The following is a 19,674-nucleotide window of genomic DNA, read 5'->3' as shown; positions in this document are numbered from 1 at the left end:
AATGGAACAATAGCTAAAAGGAAGCTGTTCCAGATCCAGGCGAGAAAGATGTCTGACCCAGGGCAAGCCCCATCTGGGGAAAGGAGCTCTTGTCCTGTTGGTTCCTCCCAGCCACAAATACCAGCGCATGTGCACACTCCACATAGACAAATCACACTCTGCACATACACATACACACCATCAACATGCACACAAAGAGTTGGCTATGGCTCCTTTTCTCGAGTTGAGCCTGTATTTGAGAACTGTTGAGGAGGCGGAAGCTGGGAGTGGCCAAAGAATAAGAAAACAAAAAATGAGCTTTGTGTGAGAGTTCACTGGGATATCACAAAATGTCTTTTTAGTCCTGGAACGATTTTCTGTTGTGTGGGAGGAGAGGAGAGGAGCAAGGGTGATGCCTGCGGATGGAGGTCTTGAGGAGGACGTGTGCAAGTTCCTAGGAAGGGCAGAAACCAAAAATGAAAGTCAAGGTCAGGTGGATGACACAGCGTAGAAAACCAGTGAGTCTTCACGGTACCCTAGAGTCAGAAGGATCTGCTGGTTCTGCTCAAGGCTGGGATGCACTTTACCTAGATCCTGGAAAGCAAGAGAAATTGCTGCCTTGACTGGTCACAGCTGACCATGGGGATGGAGATGATGAGGGCTAAGCTCTGTATTCTATGTGCAGTGTAGGAGTTCACTCAGCCCCAGCTGCGCAACTAATGCCTTCCCTCTGCAAACATTCCACAAATGACCATAAACATCCCACAAATGACCATTTCCATGTGAGCTTTTAACACTTGGGCTCTCAAGCCTTAAATTCTCCACTCTTCAATTTCTGAAAGAAAATCACATTTGGGCATTTTACAGAAGGTCAAGAAGTTTTGCCACCTACATCAGAGACATACATCTTTCCTTCCCTCCTCTTACTTTTGAAATGATAGCCAAACCCCAGTGGTTTCATTGCCTGGGAGAATGCTGTGCCACACACATCTGTAAGTAGTTAGCTTTCCAAATGGGAGATGGTCACCACAGATGCAGAACTTTGAAAAATAAACATTAGAAAAATATTACTCCAGCAAAAATGAAAGCCTAGAATCCACGTGAGTGAGTGGGAGGTAGCTGGTGCAAGGTAGATCAAAGCTGCATCCCAGTTTGCCTGGCCATACAAAAGCAAGAAAAATAGAACCACAGAACTTCAGAGAAAAAAAAAAGGACCTTTGCGGGGTATCCTAGCTCCCATATAGTGGGGAAATTAAGGCCTGGGCCAGGAAGTGAGTGCCTATCTACGTTAGAACTGGAGCTCAGGCCGAGAGCTTTCTGCTCTCATTAAGCCTCATTTTTATTAGGGTGTCTCAGCTTTTTCCCTTTTAAGAAAAATAAAAATCCTCTGGCTTAACCATGGCCGTTAGCCCCTACGTGGGGCCCTTTTGGGGTGGGCGGGTAACTCCAGTCCTGGCCTCCTGAGATGGGTGTATCCCCTACCTATACCCCTCATCATGCGTGCCCTGCATCTGGATGGCAAGCCATGAGACGCGAGGACACTGAAGAGGCCAAGGCTAGAGCAAGACTGACAAAGGCCTAAGAGAGGGAACTCCACTTGGGCAGCTACTTCTTATCTATTTTATGGAATGAGATAGCCAAGCTTGAGAATCTTGTGCCCTGAGACTGAAGAAAGCCTGATCACTATGACCAGCATGAGTTATAGAGAGGTCGGGGCAGGGCAAGCTGGACATCCAACTGCACCCACATCACCCCACAACCATTCCTCTCCTGCCTGAACATGAGACTGGTGCCTCCGGACAGGAGCAAAGTGAGGCACAAAGTATGTCCCCTACACAGAGACAGGCACAGAACAGGCATTCAGTAAACCATAATTTGGCCAGGCACGGTGGTAATCCCACCACTTTGGGAGGCCAAGGCAGGCGGATCACCTAAGGTCAGGAGTTCGAGACCAGCCAGGCCAATATGGCAAAACCCTATCTCTACTAAAAATACAAAAATTAGCTGGGCGTGGTAGTGGGCACCTGTAATCCCAGCTACTCAGGAGGCCGGGGCAGGGAGAACTGCTTGAACTCAGAAGGTGGGTGCTGCAGTGATCCAAGATCACACCACTGCACTCCAGCCTGGATGAAACAGTGAGACTCCATCTCAAAACAATAATAATAAAATAATAAACTGTAGTTGTTTAGGCTTGGAGTGAAATGGAAGAAATATAAGGGACAGATAGCACATTTAAAGGGATCGATTGTTCCAGCCCAGACGAGCTCCTGGACATTCCCGTGTGTTATGCTTTACCAGGTGCCTTTTCACTGCTTTATCCATCTCTTCCCTACAGGATGGTTTTCTGCAGGGAGGCTCCAAAAGACAGAAGCTGAGTTCTGCCAGAAGAAAAAGGGAATGGAATATGTAAAAGAAAAGGATAGAAGAAAACTGTGGGCAGACAGGCAAGGCTAGTAGGGAAGCGGGAGTGGGGTCTCTGGGGAGAAGAGAATCCTCAACCTGGCAAGAAGGGGAGGCTTAAAAGCAGAGGGGAAAGCGGTGGAGGTCGGGAGGGCAGAGGAAATCTCAGATGTGGTGGCCAGCAGGGGTCGCTAATGCTCCACCAACAGCCTTAGGGCTGGGGAAGACTCAAAGGGAGGAAGATTTTCAGCAGCTCAGGTGGGCTTCATTCCCTCCCCTACCCCACCCCACCCCCGTGCCAGATTCTTTCTTATGGCATTGAGGTCTCTCTTCTTGGGTTCTGGAGGTTCCTTTCCCTGTGATCCTTTTCCTGAAAGTGAGCAAGAAAGCCTGGCCAGGCAGCTCTGGGGATGATGGAGGCGCCGGTTGGGGAGGGAGATGCCTCCCGGATTTGCCCTCCAGTGCTGCTCCCATGGGCACCCATGGAAATGGGGGTAGGAGGGCCCCTCTGACCACAGGCTGCTGATGGGGTTGGCACAGGCAGAGGAAGGGAGGGAACTCCTCTTCCTGGCTCTCCTCGTCAAATAGCAAACTCAGAGCAGAGCCACGGTGAAGCCTGGAGGTGAAGGAACGCCCTGCCGCCAGCAGTGGTTCAGGGCTGTGCTTGGGGACACCAAACCTGAGCCTGGGTGCTGCATGCTCTTAGGGCCAGTCCCAGCACACACTGTTCCCCCGCTGTCTGAGGCCTAGCACCTGTTGTCTAGGATCAGCGTCTACTTGCCTCTAGGCAGACACCCTGACCAATTCTCTACCCTCCCTGGCTTCTCCGTTTTCAGTTCTGCTCTTCAAACACCAAAAGCTCCTATCACTACAACCTTCCTCATATTACCTTTTCCAAGATTCTGGCTTAGCAAGTGTTAGTTACAGTTCAGGTCAAACAATGTCCTCCAAGAAGAGTTTGGGAAGACCTGTGTGTCCCAAGTCCTAATCACATCTCAGGATGGTTCTGCCACAAACTCTGAGATTCTTTCAAAAAGTGTGTATTGATCTGCTCTTGCTTTCCTAGGGCCATAAAAGAGGCAGGCTTATGGAACCAAGTATGTTGCAACTCTGAGCTAATGGTTCCGTCTTTGGAGGCCACTCCCCGGGGTAGTTCTTAACTGACAGATGACCCCTGAGATAAGAAGAGATGTCAGCATAGTCCAGGCTTGGGGTAGGACCCTGAGCTATTTATCCCCAGCAGTCAGAAGGAAGGCTACAGTGTCCCACGGGCACCCAGCCTCCAACTGAGCCTCAAGGAAGGGTCTGGGATGCCAGACAATACCATGGTCAGATTATGGACTTAGGAATTGCTGTGGATGCCACTGGAGGTAAGGAGGAATAGGAAATTCTGGGACTCAGGAGCTGCCCAGGCAGCCAGGCTGCCTCTGACACACCCAATCCTCATTCGGATTTGAGGAAAGGAGACTTGAGCGCAGGAGAAAGGCACCCAGGAGCCTGTGAGTCGTGCCTAAGCCTCTGGATCCCACATCTGAGGAAACGACTTAATGTCGGCTTTGAGTGGTGCTACCACTGTCGCCTCTGAGGTTTAACCGAGGCACGATTGTTGCTGATTGAAAACATGAGACCTAATTCCAGCCCCCCCTCCCTCCAGTGGCAGGCGGAGGCTCCACATCCATTTCCTGCCTTGGTCAGAACTGGCTCCAGAACGGGACAGGCCTGCCCGTGGCTCCAACTTGGGGAGGCTGAGATGGATAAAGACACTGATGGAGAGAGATCCAAGGGAAACCAAGGATGGATGTGAAGAGCTGGTGCCCCCTGCCACCCATCCAGGTCCTCCAAAATCCCAGGCTCATGCCAAGGGAGGGTGTAGGTGGTCGTTAGTGTAAGTCAATCCTGTGTCTGTGATGCTGAAAAAACTGTACAAATGCCTATCACCTCTCTGGGGACAGCCCTGCTCCCCAGCCATTCCCTACAAGAAGTCACCACCCTTATACAACCACTTTCCCCCAGTCTTGGAGATGGTCAGCTCTGCAGAGCTCACAGAAAAGCAAAGATATATAGGGTGTTATTAGACAGATCCTAGCAAAGGGCAGGTTTAACCAATGCCCTCACATTTTATAACTGAAATTCAGAGAGGTTAAGCAACCTCACAGAACAAGATCTAGTCTGCAACTCTTTTCTTCTTGGTTTTTGGGAACGGGTCTTACTCTGTCACTCAGGCCAGAATGCAGTAATGCAATCATAGCTCACTGTAACCTGTAACTCCTGTGCTCAAGTGATCCTCCCACCTCAGCCTCCCAAGTAGCTAGGACTATAGGCACATGCCTAGCTTTTTTTTTTTTTTTAAGAGACATAGTCTCACTATGTTGCCCAGGCTGGTATTGAACTCCTGGCCCTGGCCCCAAGGGATCTTCTCGTCTTGGCCTCCTGAGGTACTGGAAATATAGACTTGAGCCACGGCACCGAGCCTAGTTTGCAACTCTTGACTCCTGATTCCTGAGTGCTCCTTCTCTGACACCAGAATTTTCCAGAAGGTCTCTGAAAGAGATCAAGAAATAAGTAGCTCTGATCCAACTATTAAAAAATCAGCTTCAGGCCAGGCTCAGTGGCTCATGCCTTTAATCCCAGCACTCTGGAAGGCTGAGGTGGGCAGATCACTTGAGCTCAGCAGTTCAAGACCAGCCTGGCCAACATGGTGAAACTCTGTCTCTATTAGAAATACAAAATCTAGCTGGGCATGGTGGCACATGCCTGTAGTCCCAGCATGCGCCACCACATCCAGAGTTCCGAGAATCGCTTGAACCCAGGAGGCAGAGGTCGTAGTGAGCTGAGATCATGCCACTACACTCCAGCCTGGGCAACAGAGCGAGACTCCGTATTTTTTGTTTTAATAAGCTTCAAAATTGTAATAGGTGAATAGTCAATGTGGCTGTTTGCAGATAAACACACCAACATGTCATTTCATTTAGCATGATCCTAAGGGCCATGCCTCATGGAGAGCCATCCTCATACTTTTCTGTTTCCCCCCCCAGTCTGCTCCCCTGAGAAATGAAACCACTTCCTGGCCTCAGAGCAACGCCTTGAGGTTGCCATGGTAAGACATATGTGCGGTCGTGTCTCACCAATCCTGAAATCACCTCTCCAGCTGATGGTCAAGGACAGCGAAGTGAAAAAGACCCCCACACAGCCACTGTAGACCTCACAACGTCCGGGTTCCAAAGTTCATGCCAAGCAGTCACAGAAAGGCCTTTCAGACTCATTTGGATTCTTTTCATCCTTGCTTCACCAACAGCTCTAACAGACTTACCCTTCTGAATTTTTGTTGTTGTTATTATCACTACTTTTTTTTTAGTCCCTGGAATATTGGAAGCAGGCAACAAATTAGAAAAAAAGATACTGAACTGCTAGTGATAGGCATACTGGGAATCAAAAAAGGGATGGTTAGCTGAGAGACACAGGACAGCAACAAAAGCACAAATAGGAATCCCAGAAGCATGGAAATCTGGAGTCATTTTAGTATAGAGATAAATAGCCATGTACATTTCAGTAGACCTGAAGGTATCACAATGTTCCTGAGTCATCAAACATAATTTCTATAAAAGGAGTCCTTCCATCCATCTTTCATCCCAAGAATAATGGCACAGCCTCATCCAGTTCATAGGATTTTTACTCCTATAAGTCCAGTAAGTTGTTTTCAATATCAAGAATGAGATTCTCCCTAGGGAATCTAGCCTGTGTTGGCTCTTCCTCTTCACATGCACTGCAGACATTCAGAGGCAATAGACAGAAGCTCTCTGCATTCCCATTCCCTTAGCAGAAAAGAATGAGACTGTAAATTAGCATAAAGATTCTTCAGAGACAAGGCACAGAAACAGTGTATGCAGAATATTGGAGGAATGTCCAAAACACTTGAGCACGAACTGTTTCCAAGCTCCCATAAGCAGCTGAGCTGCTTCTATTTATCTACAAATAACCAACATGCTCCAGATAATCTTTCTTCCTTATTTATTAAAGGAGGCCCAAAGAGCCCCTCTAGGCCACTGGTGACTGATTACACCAATGGGTGGATAGATGGTAAATAAACCTGGTGACATAGCTGGAGTTATTTGAAAATAACAGATCACTTTCGTTAAATACAGCCCTACAGCCCTATACAGACTTTCACTGATTTATACATTCCCCCCCAAGAAATCTGCACCAGCGAGACCTGTGTTCATATTTATGTTTCAGATCATTTTAGCTGCTTATATTTTAAGATGACATCCAATATTTAGATGAAAAGTCAAGAACCCATCATGTTGAAGCATTTGAGTATCCAGATGGTTGGCATCAGTAGATATAAGCCTTGTGTATCCATTCATTGAACAAATATTTATTAAGTGTCTGCTCCACGCCCGGCTCTCTGCTAGGCCCTAAAGATCCCAAACTGAGTAAGATTGATGACTCAGTCAACTTCACAAAACCAAATCATCTTGAAGCTTCTGCTTCAAGCAAACTATAGCAACTATAGGAAGAAAGCAACTATAACCTGTGCCGTGCCTGCCACTGTTGCAGACACCTTTATATAATATCTCTTTTTGTTTCATGACAAATCTCCAAAAGTCAACCCTTAAACAGATGAAGAAACATACTCAGAGAGGTCAGATAAGTTGTTTAAGCCGCACACCTAGCAAAGGTCACAGCAAGAACTGGAGCCCATTTCTCCGCACAGCCCGTTAGAGTGGCCTGTGGTGGAAGGCAGAAAGCAGACTACACTGACTCTGGCCCCTGCTGCTTGCATCTCTTAAAAAAAAAAAAAAAAAAAAAAAAAGACAAGCTCTTCTGAGCCTCAGTTTCTCCATCTAGCCACTGGGATCACATGCCTCTCTCAGACGCTACTTGTGAAAATCAAAAGAAATCATATATGTGGGGGCTTCTGACTTTGGATCCAACATGCATTAGGTGCCCAGCAAATGTTTATTACATGGATGGAGAGGATCTTCAAACCTTCCTCCACTCTCACCTCCCACCCGCAGTGGTCCTCTACACCAGCATCTGCTGACAGCAGCATCACCACACACTTCCAGAATTAGGCAGCTCACGACTTCCTGAAGCACCCTGTTTTAGAATTGAAAGGCCTCACTCACCTGGCCTCGTGTACCAAGTGTGCAGAGGACAGGAGAAGACACAGGCCACCCCTGGAAGGTGACAGTGTAGCTCTGGAGACAGTCTGGCCATTCTTGAAACATTAAAAAGCATTAAGGGGGCCGAGCATGGTGGCTCACACCTGTAATCCCAGCACTTTGGGAGGCCAAGGCGGACAAATCACCTGAGGTCAGGAGTTCGAGACCAGCCTGACCAACATGGTGACACCCTGTCTCTACTGAAAATACAAAAATTAGCCAGGTATGATGGTGGATGCCTGAAGTCCCAGCTACTCAGAAGGCTGAGGTAGGAGAATCATTTGAACCCAGAAGGTGGAGGTTGCAGTGAGCTGAGATTGTGCTACTGCATTCCAGCCTGGGCTACAGAGTGAGACTTCGTCTTAAAAAATAAAAATTAAAAAAAAAAAAAAGCAAGCATTAGAGAACTTTCCAAGATGCATCATCTTCAAGAACATGAATGGGAGGCAGTGGAGGCGTGGCGTCTCCTCCTTGGGATGCAGAAGCTGGGCCAGCCCCCAGGCCAAACAAGGGTGGCCAAGCCTCTCCCTGGATCCCGGTACTCACGGAACTAACTCTTCGTTTCCTTCATCTCACTTCTCTCTCCTGCTCAGTCACCTTTCGAGCTATTGCCCCATGTAATTTCTCAGCCAGTTAGGTATCCCAGCCTTGTGAGACACCAGTCTTGCTCTAATGTTTGGAATGTGAACCATCATGAAAAAGTAAGAATGATGAAAAAGGAGATTTTGTAACTATTCATCAGTGTCAGAGGGAGCAAAATCCTTCACATTCTACTACTCTAGCTGGATATCCCTAAAGGGTAGGTGTTTAAGCTCTTGAATCTGGCTTTTCTTTTATTTTTGAGACAGGTTCTTGCTCTGTCACCCAAGCTGGAGGGGGCAAGGGCATGATCACGGCTCACTGCAGCCCCAAAATCCTAGGCTCAAGTGATCCTCCCACCTCAGCCTCCCAAGTAGATGGGATTACAGATATGCACCACCATGCTTGCTTTTTTTTTTTTTTTAAATATATAAAAACAGAGTCTCACTATGTTGCCCAGGCTGGTCTCGAACTCCTGGCCTCAAGTAATCCTCCCGCCTTGGACTCCCAAAGTGCTGGTATTACAGGCATGAGCCACATGCCCAGCCTGAACCTGGCCTTTTAGATTACCTCCCAGCTCTATTGCTTCTAACTGGTAAACCTAGGCAAGTTATTTAACCCCTTTAAGCCTTGATTTTTCTCAACGGTAAAATAGTTCCTCCCATAAAGGACTGCAATAAAGAAAAGAGGTCAGCAATCTGTGGTTATGGGGCCAAATCTGGTTCACCATCTATTTTTGTGAAGACCTATGAGCTAAGAATGGTTTTTACATTTTAAATGATTGAAAAAAATCAAGAAAATATTTTGTGACACAGAAAAGGATATAACATTCAAATGTCAGGGCCATAAAGTTTAATTGGAATATAGCCACACACATTTGTTTACATGTTACCTGTGACTGCTTTTCTACTACTACAGCAAAGTTGAATTGTTGTAACCAAGATGTTATAGCCCACAAAGCCTAAAATATTTACTGTCTGGCTCTTTATAGAAAATGTTTGCCAACCTCTGGTAAAGAGAAAATGAAGGAATGCCTAGATGTGCCTTTAATAGAGCAAAAACCTTTAAAATGTCAGCTCTCATTTTCTTTTATTAATATCTAGCTCCTGTCCAGCCATGATATTTATGCCGCTCTGTATTTGCATCAGGATAATTTTTTAGATCATTACAAAATATGCATCCTCCTACAGAACACAGGGGAATACCTAGTGCCTAAATGGCATTGCTAACGCAGAATGCACTGACCTGACCTCACAGAAAGGCGATGGAACAGAGGTCCCATCCTTCCAAATGTCATCCACTGGTTTTATCCTTATTGAAATCCTTATTGAAATAGACACACGGATCTGGAATGGAAGCAAATAACAACCAGGTCTCCAGATTCCATCATATCACAGAACATGGAACCAAGAAGGTACCTCAGAAGTTATCTGATCCAGGCCGGGCGCGGTGGCCCACACCTGTAATCCCAGCACTTTGGGAGGCCAAGGCGGGTGGATCACCTGAGGTCGGGAGTTCAAGACCAGCCTGACCAACATGGAGAAACCCCGTCTCTACTAAAAATACAAAAATTAGCCAGGCGTGGTGTCGCATGCCTGTAATCCCAGCTACTTGAGAGGCTGAGGCAGGAGAATGGCTTGAATCCGGGCGGCGGAGGTTGCGGTGAGCTGAGATCGTGCCATTGCACTCCAGCCTGGGCAAAAAGAGCAAAACTCCGTCTCAAAAAAAAAAAAAAAGAAGTTATCTGATCCAGTCACCCCTGTTTACCAGTGAGGAATCTAGACCCAGATGAAGTTAAAGGACTTACCCATGAGTACCCAACAACTCTCTGGCCACCCCCAGGCTCCCATCTTTGTGTCTTTCCTGTGTGGGCTGTTCCCTGAAATTCTTCCTGATAGGCACATTGCCTTTCCCTTTGATTTTAAATTCTTGGCTCAGATGACATGCCCGGACTATATCGTGTGATGTGACCTTGAAAAATAATTTACGTACAAGTCTTGAAAGCAAATCAAGTTTTAAAACAAAGTAGCACCTACTCTGTCGCAGCCTTGACATCTATTACAAAGTAAATGCTGGCTCTTTAATTTCCCTAATCAAGGCTGTTCCTATTTAGCCAACCTCCTCAAGGGGTCCCAGCACCAGCCCCACTCCAACGCCTGATGAAGCTCCAGAACAGGTGAGAAAAATGAGAGGGTCCTGTCCAGAGCTCTGGGAGTCGGCCCTCACTGCCTGCCTTTCAGACAGCAAGACAGAAAAGGCATTCATTTTCTTCCTCCACGTCATGATACCAACCGAAATTACCTTTAAATGAGGAAGAAGGTCATTATTTAATCAATAGGATTGCGTCAATTGAGGAAAATTTGTCTCCAGTGTAAACAAGCGGAACGTCTTTGCGCTCTATGAAAACAAGGTTAAATTACTTGCAGATCCAGGCGACGTGGAGAGATGTAGGAAGTGAACCTGAAGCCTGACACATTCAAGGTCTGGGAACCGAAAATAATAGGAATTGTTCTTATTTTTCCAGTGGAATCGAGCACAGAGATGGGCAAGCCTCTTTACAGAACCAAAGATTCAGAACCGTGCCTTACCCTTTGCTTACGAGGCAGAGGAGGAGGTAGAGGAGGAAGAGAAAGAACCACCACAAAGAGAGATGGCAACAAAAGTAAAACAAAGGCTGGGCCAGCCGATCCCACTCAGGCTGACCACAGTGAGGGAGCAGCATTAAAATGAGAAATGATCAGGTTTCAGAAGCCCAGCCCTTCCTGCTGAGTCTTGTCCTTTGCTTCATCCATTCCATTCAAGAAGTCATACTGAAAATAAATTATTAATACAATGGTAGCTCACATTATCGGGTCTCACTCCATGCCAAGCATGCCAAACCCAGGTCATGTGTGGTGCTCCTCAATGTTCACAACAGCTCTAGAGGTGGGTGCCAGTCATGCCCACTTGGCAGATGCGGAGGAGGGCAGTAGCAGCTGGAGAATGGCGGGCAGTTCTGCCTGTTTCTGAGGCCCCACTGCTTGAACTGCCAGCCTCAGAGCCATCTGCTCGCTGGGTGCTCAGCCCCGTGCTGCATGCTGTGGACTCACAGGGGAAGTACGAGCCAGGCCTACCCCTAGGGTATCCCCACATCCCTGGCAGAAGGGGACAGAGCATTTACTCCTGTTTAGGGAGAGGCTCAGCTCATCTGGGAATCCCTGGATGAGCGGACTCTGTGCCTGCTCCTCTGCCATACCCCTTCCCCATCCATGTCGGCTGCTTTGGCCACAGCACATAAAAATGGGTCCAGCAAGCCACAGTCTCTCCCAGAGGAGGCCCCAAAGATCTCTTGCCCACACCTCCTCGATCGCTGCTAGGATATAAGCTGGAGGCTGTCGGTGGTGAATGTGATCTCTTGTCACTCCACAGGCATCTGGTGAGGTCTAAGTTCCCTGCTTCCTGACAGAACTTCTTGGTGGGGATTTGGCTTCCAGGTTCTCCTCACCCCCTCAGGAGACTGGGCTAACACTGAGTGAGGTTTGCTGACACCCTCCATTCATTAACAACAGGACTAAAACCAAGTAAGTTTTAGCTCTGGGCTTTTGGACAGCCAGATTCCAACACTTTGGTGGTGAATCCTGACTAATGTTCCTGCCCCATCCCTCCTCCTCCCATCCCCCAACCCACCCCGCCCAGCTCCATTTCTGAAGTGTCCGAATGTAGAGTTCATAAGCTGCCTTCCTTCCATGACCATGCTGCCCACATGGCCTCCACTGAGGATCGGGGCAACACAGTCACCACAGGAGTAGGCCCTCAGTTGCCCTAGCAGCGATCTGAGGAGTGTGGGCTTTGGGGCCTCCTCCGGGAAAATTGTGGCAGCACAGCCAGGACAGCAAGAGTGTGGCCCGGCCAAAAAAAAAAAAAAGCTTAAAAAAAAAAATTTTTTTTTTTTAATGAAATGAAACATATTTGACCTGGGAAGAAATAAAAGACCTTTCACGTTGTCAAAGTGACAAGTTAGACAAAGAGGCCGAGCAAATGTGAGCTCCTGGGGAGTCCGTCAGAAGGAGCCCAGATGGAATGGACAAGGCTGGGGGTGACCGGAGGGAGGCAGACAGAGGATTTATCCGGGTCGGGTTGGGAGACCAGTCAGAAGGCTGCACAAAGCTACACACAGTCTCCCCTTTGTACTGGTATTTATCTAACTTGTCAATTTTATAGCCACATTACCTTCCGAGTGTTCAGGAAAGCAGATATTGGTGCTGTCAAGAGGCCTGGCTGTGGTTTGCACAGCATAATGACAGATGCAAAAAACAAAGGGGAGGGGAGAGGGGCCTTCAGAAACCACAAAAGAGCCTTTAGAATTATGCCTCTGCCTCCCTCCTCCCCTGAGAGCATGCCTTTCCCTCGCTGCAGAGGTGCTTGCTCCAGGGGTGCTCTCTCCCCCTGTATGCAGCTGTGCCGGGCAGCTGCGCTGGGCAGCTGCCTAGCACGCGTCTACCAGTCACCCCGCATGGACTTGAAGGGAGCTGTTACATGACTGCCTCTCTTCCCCAGGCTAAATAGCTACAGTCCTTTAACCTCTCTTCATGGGCCTGATTTTCCATCCCTTTAATCATCCCTGTCACTTTCGGCTGCAGCCTGTACTCACCACAGCCCTCCCCCAGAGTGGAGACGCAGCCAACGAGGATCATGGGCCCAAGGGCCTCCAAGAGCTGCTCCTTTCAGACTGCCCCCACCATGGGCCCACCCTGCAGCCACAGGTCCTGGGAAGCCTATGGTCATGGAGCCCCTACGGCTGAGTTACTGCAGCTCATGACCCAATTGGAGCTCTTCCCTCCCTGCTCTTGGATATTCCCCATGACCAGAAAGTCATTAAAATCCCACAGTCTCCTTCTGAGCTGATTCTTGCCATTTTTCTCTTCCTCTTCATCCTTAGTGCCTCACTCCTACACACTAGACTCCTGGACTATCATTTGGACCATGGAGCCAGCCCCCCAGCCAGCTTCCCTGCCACCATTTTCCCCTCCGAGACACTTAAAGGCCAACTTTGGAAATATTTTTTTAAATTGAATGTCATTTTTATCAAGTCCTTCCCCTACTCAAGAGCCTTTAGTGGCTCCCTATTTCTTCTTGTTATAGCAGATATAAATAACTCGCCAGATTCTGAAAATACTCTCACCACTCCCCCAACCCCTCTTCTGCCTATGTCCAGATCTACACTCAAAAAAAGCCTTCCCTAGTTAATCTCCTCCCCTCTCTGTCCACCCCTTTACCCATCCCCACAGTTTATTGGATACTGTTTTGGGTGTCTCGAGATATTGGGTTAGGGTTCTTTGACGGCAAGCAACAGAAACTAACCCTGACTAGTTTAAGGAACAGAAAGGGATAGATTGGAAACGAATGGCATAGTTTGGAGAATTAAAAGCAAGCCTGAACTACAGTCCTGGAAAAGACAGAACTGGACAGCTCTGAAGATCTTCTGGAACATTGTCATCAAATGATCAGCTCCAACTGCCTTCTCTCCTCATTTCTCTCTCCTTAAGATTCAGAATTTCAGGACTGAACATCAACAAGCCCCGTGATCAGGGAGCAGAGTCCTGTGATTGGCTGCCCTACCAAAACCACTCACGGTGTGGGAAGGTTGCAACATTTAGCAAATAAAAATACAGGATGTCCAGCTAAATTGAATTCCAAACAGTGAATAATTGCTCATATAAGCATATCCCAGGCGATATTTCCTGATTTGTCTTCTCATTCTTCCCTTCCCTCAGTCCCACTTTGTTGCTCCCAGGTGGGTCAGCACACCTCAGACCTGTACCTGTACCCACTGTGACTGTACCTCACTGTTAACGAATCTCTTCAGTCCTTTCAAAGTGACTGTGAATTTTATTTCTTCCTCTTTAATTTTAATAACCAAGCTTCCATTGACTGGAAACTATACATTCACTGACACAAATAAAAGGGTACACATGCCCTTTGGCAACCTTTCTTGTTTATTTTCTCTTTAGCCCCGTTGGAGGAAAAAAACCAACTTTCTCTGTCTTCTCTCTTTTGCCAAATACTTACAAAACAGCCCTAATAACACTTTGCATTTGCATAACTTGTTAGATCTTAATGTACGTTTTCACACTCGTTTCATTCAGTGTCTTAACTCCTCAGTGAGTTAAGTGGTTAGCAGGCACACGTAACATAGTGCCCCATTTTACAGATGAGAAATTCAGATGTTGAAAGGTGGGTTACAAAAACTAGTATGCATCCAAAGTTGTGCATCCAGGACTTGGAACAATGTGTCCTTTCCTCTTTTCTGTAAAGGGCCAGATAGTAAATATTTCAGGCTTTGTATGCCAGATGGTTTCTGTTGCAACTCCTCAACTCTGCCATTGCAACACAAAAGCGGCCATAGGTAATACATAAATGAATAGATGGATGTTCCAATAAACTGCATTTATAGAAACAGGCCAGCGGGCCATATCTGGCCCACGGGCTATACTTTGCAAGCTAACCCCTGCTTTACACCACACAACAAATACTTTCCAACCTTTTTAAGTCTATCACAATTTGCCTCCAATTGGGATGCCATAATTTTGACCTCCATCAATTTTAGATGACTTACTTTTTTCTCTCCTCTTTACTTCTTATGCATCAGGATTTTTGGGACAATGACCAACTTGGCTTCCCACACCCACTCGGTCCTTCCTACACTGTGGCAAAGTTTTCTCTCATACGTGTGAATGTGCTCAGCTAAGCCCATTCTTCCTCCCCTGGGTCCTTCTTTACCCGCACATGAGATCAGTACCAACAGACCTTGTGGGGAGGCAACCTTCTGGGATGGGTCATCTTCTGAGGCTCCCAGGATTAACCAGGATACCCAGAATTAACCATTAAACAGGATTAACCATCATCCTTCCCTCTTTCCTTTACTCTGGGCTTCACGTGCTTCCTCTCTTGGGCCTTTTCCATGGCAAGTTTGTCCCCAGGAAATTCATGCCTGGAGTGGTAGCTCTACGACCTGATCTTTCTGTGGCCCATGGAAGATGGGGACTGGGTTCAGTTTCTTCTTTAACCTACAGAGTGAAAAGACTGGTTCAAGTGCCCTCCCTAAGAAGGGCAGGAGCTCCTTGAAGGCAAACTAGTTTAGTTTATACCTGTCACTGTTTATAAACAGGATCTATAGATCCTGAGCTATAATGAGGGCTGGAGGCTGTACGTGGACAGCAGCCTCCTGGGCAAAGAGTCCAGCTGCTTAGATGACTGGGCTTACAAATCCTCAGACATGCTGACTGGCCACCTGGAACCTGAATTCTACATTTTGGGAGCCAGTGGGCCATGACTGATGCCTCACGAAGGGGATGCCAGGTCTTTAAGTGGGCTTCACAGGTACATATGTCCGCGTGCACACTGGAGTGTAAAGGCAAGAGACCGTAGAGATCAAGCTGCCCAAATCCTTCATTTACAAAAAAAGAAACCAAAGCCCAGTGATATCACCTCGGTTTTCCATGATGCCAAGAGGTAAAAATCCATATTATCTTTATAAATAGTACCCACAAAGACGATGATAAACTTGATCAATGAAACTGATATTTATAACTATAAAGCTTTCTTTGGATTTTTTGGGGTTTTTTTTGTTTTTTTGTTTGTTTTTTTGAGAAGGAGTCTTGCTCTGTTGCCCATGCTGGAGTGCAGTGGTGCGATCTCAGCTCGCTGAAACCTCCACCTTCCAGTTTCAAGTGATTCTCATGCCTCAGCCTCCCAAGTATCTAGAATTACAGGCACACACCACCATGCCCAGCTGATGTTTTTATTTTTATTTTTTAGTAGAGACAGGGTCTCACCATGTTGGCCAGGCTGGTCTCAAACTCCTTAACTCAGGTGATCCACCCACCTCAGCCTCCCAAAGTGCTGGGATTACAGGTGTGAGCCACGGCGTCTGGATGAATATCAACATAATTTAAATAAGGGGCAGAGAATATGCCCAACCCAGCACAGCCCAAAAGCCATACATGAGATCAACTTTTTCAGAAATACTTAAGATTTGTTATCAAGACTTCCATATGTCCAAAGGTGGAATTCTATAGAAACACCATGAGCCTCCTCCAAATATTTTTGTAAAGTCTCTAAAAGGGTCAAGAGAGGCAACAAAGAGTAGAGGGCACAAGGAATACTTCAGCTTTGAATGCCCTGGCTCCACCACTTTAAAATTGTGTGACCTTGAGCAAATTATTTAACTTCCCTAAGCCCCAGTTTTCTCATCTGTAAAATGAGCATTATGGTAGTACTTACCTCATAGAGGTAATGTAATAATTAAATGAGGCAATGTATACAGACCACCTAACAGGGCTGACAATAACTACTTAATATTCACTAGTATCATGATGGTTGTTGTTGACACCACAGACTTTTTGCGTTAAGTTCAACTCTAATTTTGAGTTGCCTCCTTTTTCAACTGTGAAAAAGGGATAATCATTTAACAGGAGAGACAGATAACTAGAAGTTAGTTATGACCTGGACAGAGTGCTCTGGCTCCCTGCCCAGAGCCACAGTCTGCCCCAAATGATCTCCAGGCTAAGAGACAAAGTGGCTTTTCTGAGCAGGGTTTCCTCTGCGGGGGTGGCCTCCAGGCAGGACCCAGCTCGTCTGGAAGAGGTCATGATCTCAGGTCAGAGGTGCGAGTAATCAGGGGAACAGGCCAGGAAATGTGAATAAGGCTAGTGCACAGTTTTCTTTGTGGACAATCTTTTTGGCTTTACGATGTTTTAGTCAAATTGTGCCCTGCTTGGAAGTCCTACACGTTGAAGGCAAGGGAAGTCAGAATTTCTACAACAACAAAAAAAAAAACAGAAGGCCCAGGATAGCTCCTAGATAAACATCATCCTTTAAGGACATCTCGGGTTGGGCAGACTATAGCATTTGCATCAACTCATGCCATTAAAAAAAAAAAAAAAGACAAAGAAAAAAAACAACCCACCTAGAACTTGATTTTTCCGGTGATAGAAGAAACACAGTAGACAAAACAACTTTCTCCTTTTCCCTGGGTTACTTGGCAGCAGCAGAAAGCACTTGACAAAAAGTTCCAGAAGGACTCGATATTGAGTTTGAAAAGTACAAATTCCCACAACAATCACTGACTAAAGTAGCAATATTTTAGCCCTTCACAGGAATCTGGTTATTATTACCATTTATGCCAAGTATCTTGTTTCTATTCTTTGTGATTTAAGGTCATTTTCTCTGTAAAAGGCCTGCTTTGTTAAGCACTACACATTGACGTTGGTTTCAGGAGAAAGAGGACTGGGCAAGTTGGGAAAGTATCGTATTGTGCCGAAACATTAGATGGCCTGGTTGTAAAGAAACCCTTTGTTTTTGCTCTGAACCTGATGTATTTTTCTGGTCTTCATTTCCTAGTTCAGTGCACTAATTTCAGCATTGTCCACCCTGACAACGATAATACCTCTGCTTGAGCGTGGCAGGTTCCAAGGAGGGAATTCAAGAGGTTGTACCTACCTGGACGGGCTGGGGTGCAACCTGGCCAAAGGAGACCCAAGTCAATACCTATGTCTAGAAAGTCACCCTGTGACTCAGGGTCCCTTGTGTAGACATCTCGTGAGAAAGGATACCAAGAGAGTGAAATATCTTGCTCAGTGATATACTACCAGGGACAATTTTTCCCCTTGGGGGACACTTGGCAATAACTGGAGACATTGTTGGTTGTCACAACTCAGAGCCAGAATACTATTGTGCCTACTGGGTAGAGGCCAGGGATGTTGCTAAACATCCTACACTGCACAGGGTGGTCCCCACAGCAAAGACTAACTCAGCCCCAAATGCCAATTGTGGTAAGGTTGAGAAACCCTGAGACACACAGAGGCACAGAAAGCCCTGAATGGGCAGGCCCCTGCCCACCTGCCCAGTCTTATTTTGCCCCACTCCCCCATTCTCTGAACCCCAAGTGCATAGACACCTTCCAGTTCCTGACTTCACTGTGTACCCTCAGCATATCCAACCCCTCTGCCTGCCAGGCTCTTCCTTGCCATGCCTAGTTAACACCTTCTTCTCCCCCAGAGCTCACCTCAATACATACTTTCTTGAGATGCCTTCCCATCGAGACTAAGTCAAATCCCCCATTCTGTGCTATCTCCCCTTTATTCTTTCTTTTTCCAGGGCTTTTAAAGTATCTTCATGGGCCTAGGTGTGGTGGCTCACACCTGTAATCCTAGCACTTTGGGAGGCCCACACGAGCAGATTACCTGAGTCAAGAGTTTAAGACCAGCCTGGGCAACATGGTGGAGTCCAGTCTCTGCTAAGATACAAAAAATTAGCCAGTTGTGGTGGCATGTGACAGAGTAAGACTCCATCTGAGAAACAAACAAACAAAAAAGTATCTTCATGGCTTTTCTGAATTCCCCCAAGCTGCCTGCCTCTCAGCTCTTACATCTATGGGCTAACAGCACGAACTCTAGAGTCCCATGATTCGTGTTTGAATCCAGTTCCGTCACATTCTAGTTGTGGGACCTTGGACAAGTGACTTAACTTTTCTGTGTCTTTGTTTTCTTACCTCCAGCATGAAGATAATAGCAGTACCTAGCTCATGCGGATATTGTGAGGATTAAATGAGACAGGCTGATATAGTGCTTAGGACAGTGTCGGGCCCACTGTGAGCGCTAGAGAAAATTCTGCTATTACTATTAGTTCGAGAATTTAAAACTGCCATTCTAAGACATGGAGCTACAACATGAGCAACATATGCGGCTGGGGACGGTGGCTCACACCTATAATCTCAGCACTTTGGGAGGCCGAGGCAGGTCGATCACCTGAGGTCAGGTGTTCGAGAACAGTCTGGCTAACATGGTAAAACTCTGGCTCTACTCAAAATACAAAAATTAGCTGGATGTGGCAGCAGGTACCTGTAATCCCAGCTACTCAGGAGGCTGAGGCAGGAGAATTGCTTGAACCCGGAAGGTGGAGGTTGCAGTGAGCCAAGATCATGCCACTGCACTCCAGCCTGGGTGACAGAGCAAGAATCTGTTGAAAGAAAGAAAGAAAGAGAGAAAGAGAGTGAGAAGGAGAGAAAGAAAAAGAGAAAGGATGGGAAGAGAAAGGAAGGGAAGGGAAGGAGGAAAGAAAGAGGGAAAAAGGGAGGTAAGGAGGAAGGAAAGGGAGAGGGAGGGAGGGAAGAAAGAGAAAGAGAGAAAGGAAGGAAGGAAGGAACTAGGGAGGGAGGGAGGGACGGATGGCGGGCAGGCAGGCGGACAGGCAGGCAGCATATTTTCTTCCCAGCAGCACAACCCTACATCACTGTCTTTTTTTTTTTTTGCTACCAGAGAAATCAGAGCTCAGATCATTTGAGGCAGGGGAGTCAATGTCAAATGCTTTCTATTTACAGACAGAGAAATTGAGACTCAGAGAGGTTAAGGGATTTGGAAAGGTCACATGGCAGGTTTTCTCTACCTGATAACTCTCTCTCTCTCTCTCTCTCCTTCCCCACCTCTCCATCTCCCTCTGTCCTTCCCTTTTGAGATGATAACTGGTGTGATTCTTAATCTACACTAAATGAATTATTCCTTAGCAACTATCT

General features: G+C 46.8%; 1 non-coding gene across 1 annotated transcript; it reads left to right on the top strand.

The window, feature by feature from the left end:
- Positions 1-3,931: 3,931 nt before the first annotated feature.
- On the top strand, positions 3,932-4,071 carry LOC141408395 (U4 spliceosomal RNA). The gene has a single exon (XR_012422753.1). It is a non-coding gene; the product is annotated as a U4 spliceosomal RNA (small nuclear RNA).
- The last annotated feature ends 15,603 nt before the right edge of the window (positions 4,072-19,674 follow it).

This window comes from Macaca fascicularis, chromosome 13, assembly GCF_037993035.2.
Source record: "Macaca fascicularis isolate 582-1 chromosome 13, T2T-MFA8v1.1".
NCBI classification, from domain to species: Eukaryota; Metazoa; Chordata; class Mammalia; order Primates; family Cercopithecidae; genus Macaca; species Macaca fascicularis.
Note: the sequence above shows the minus strand (reverse complement) of the source record. Positions and strands in the feature narration are given on the sequence as shown.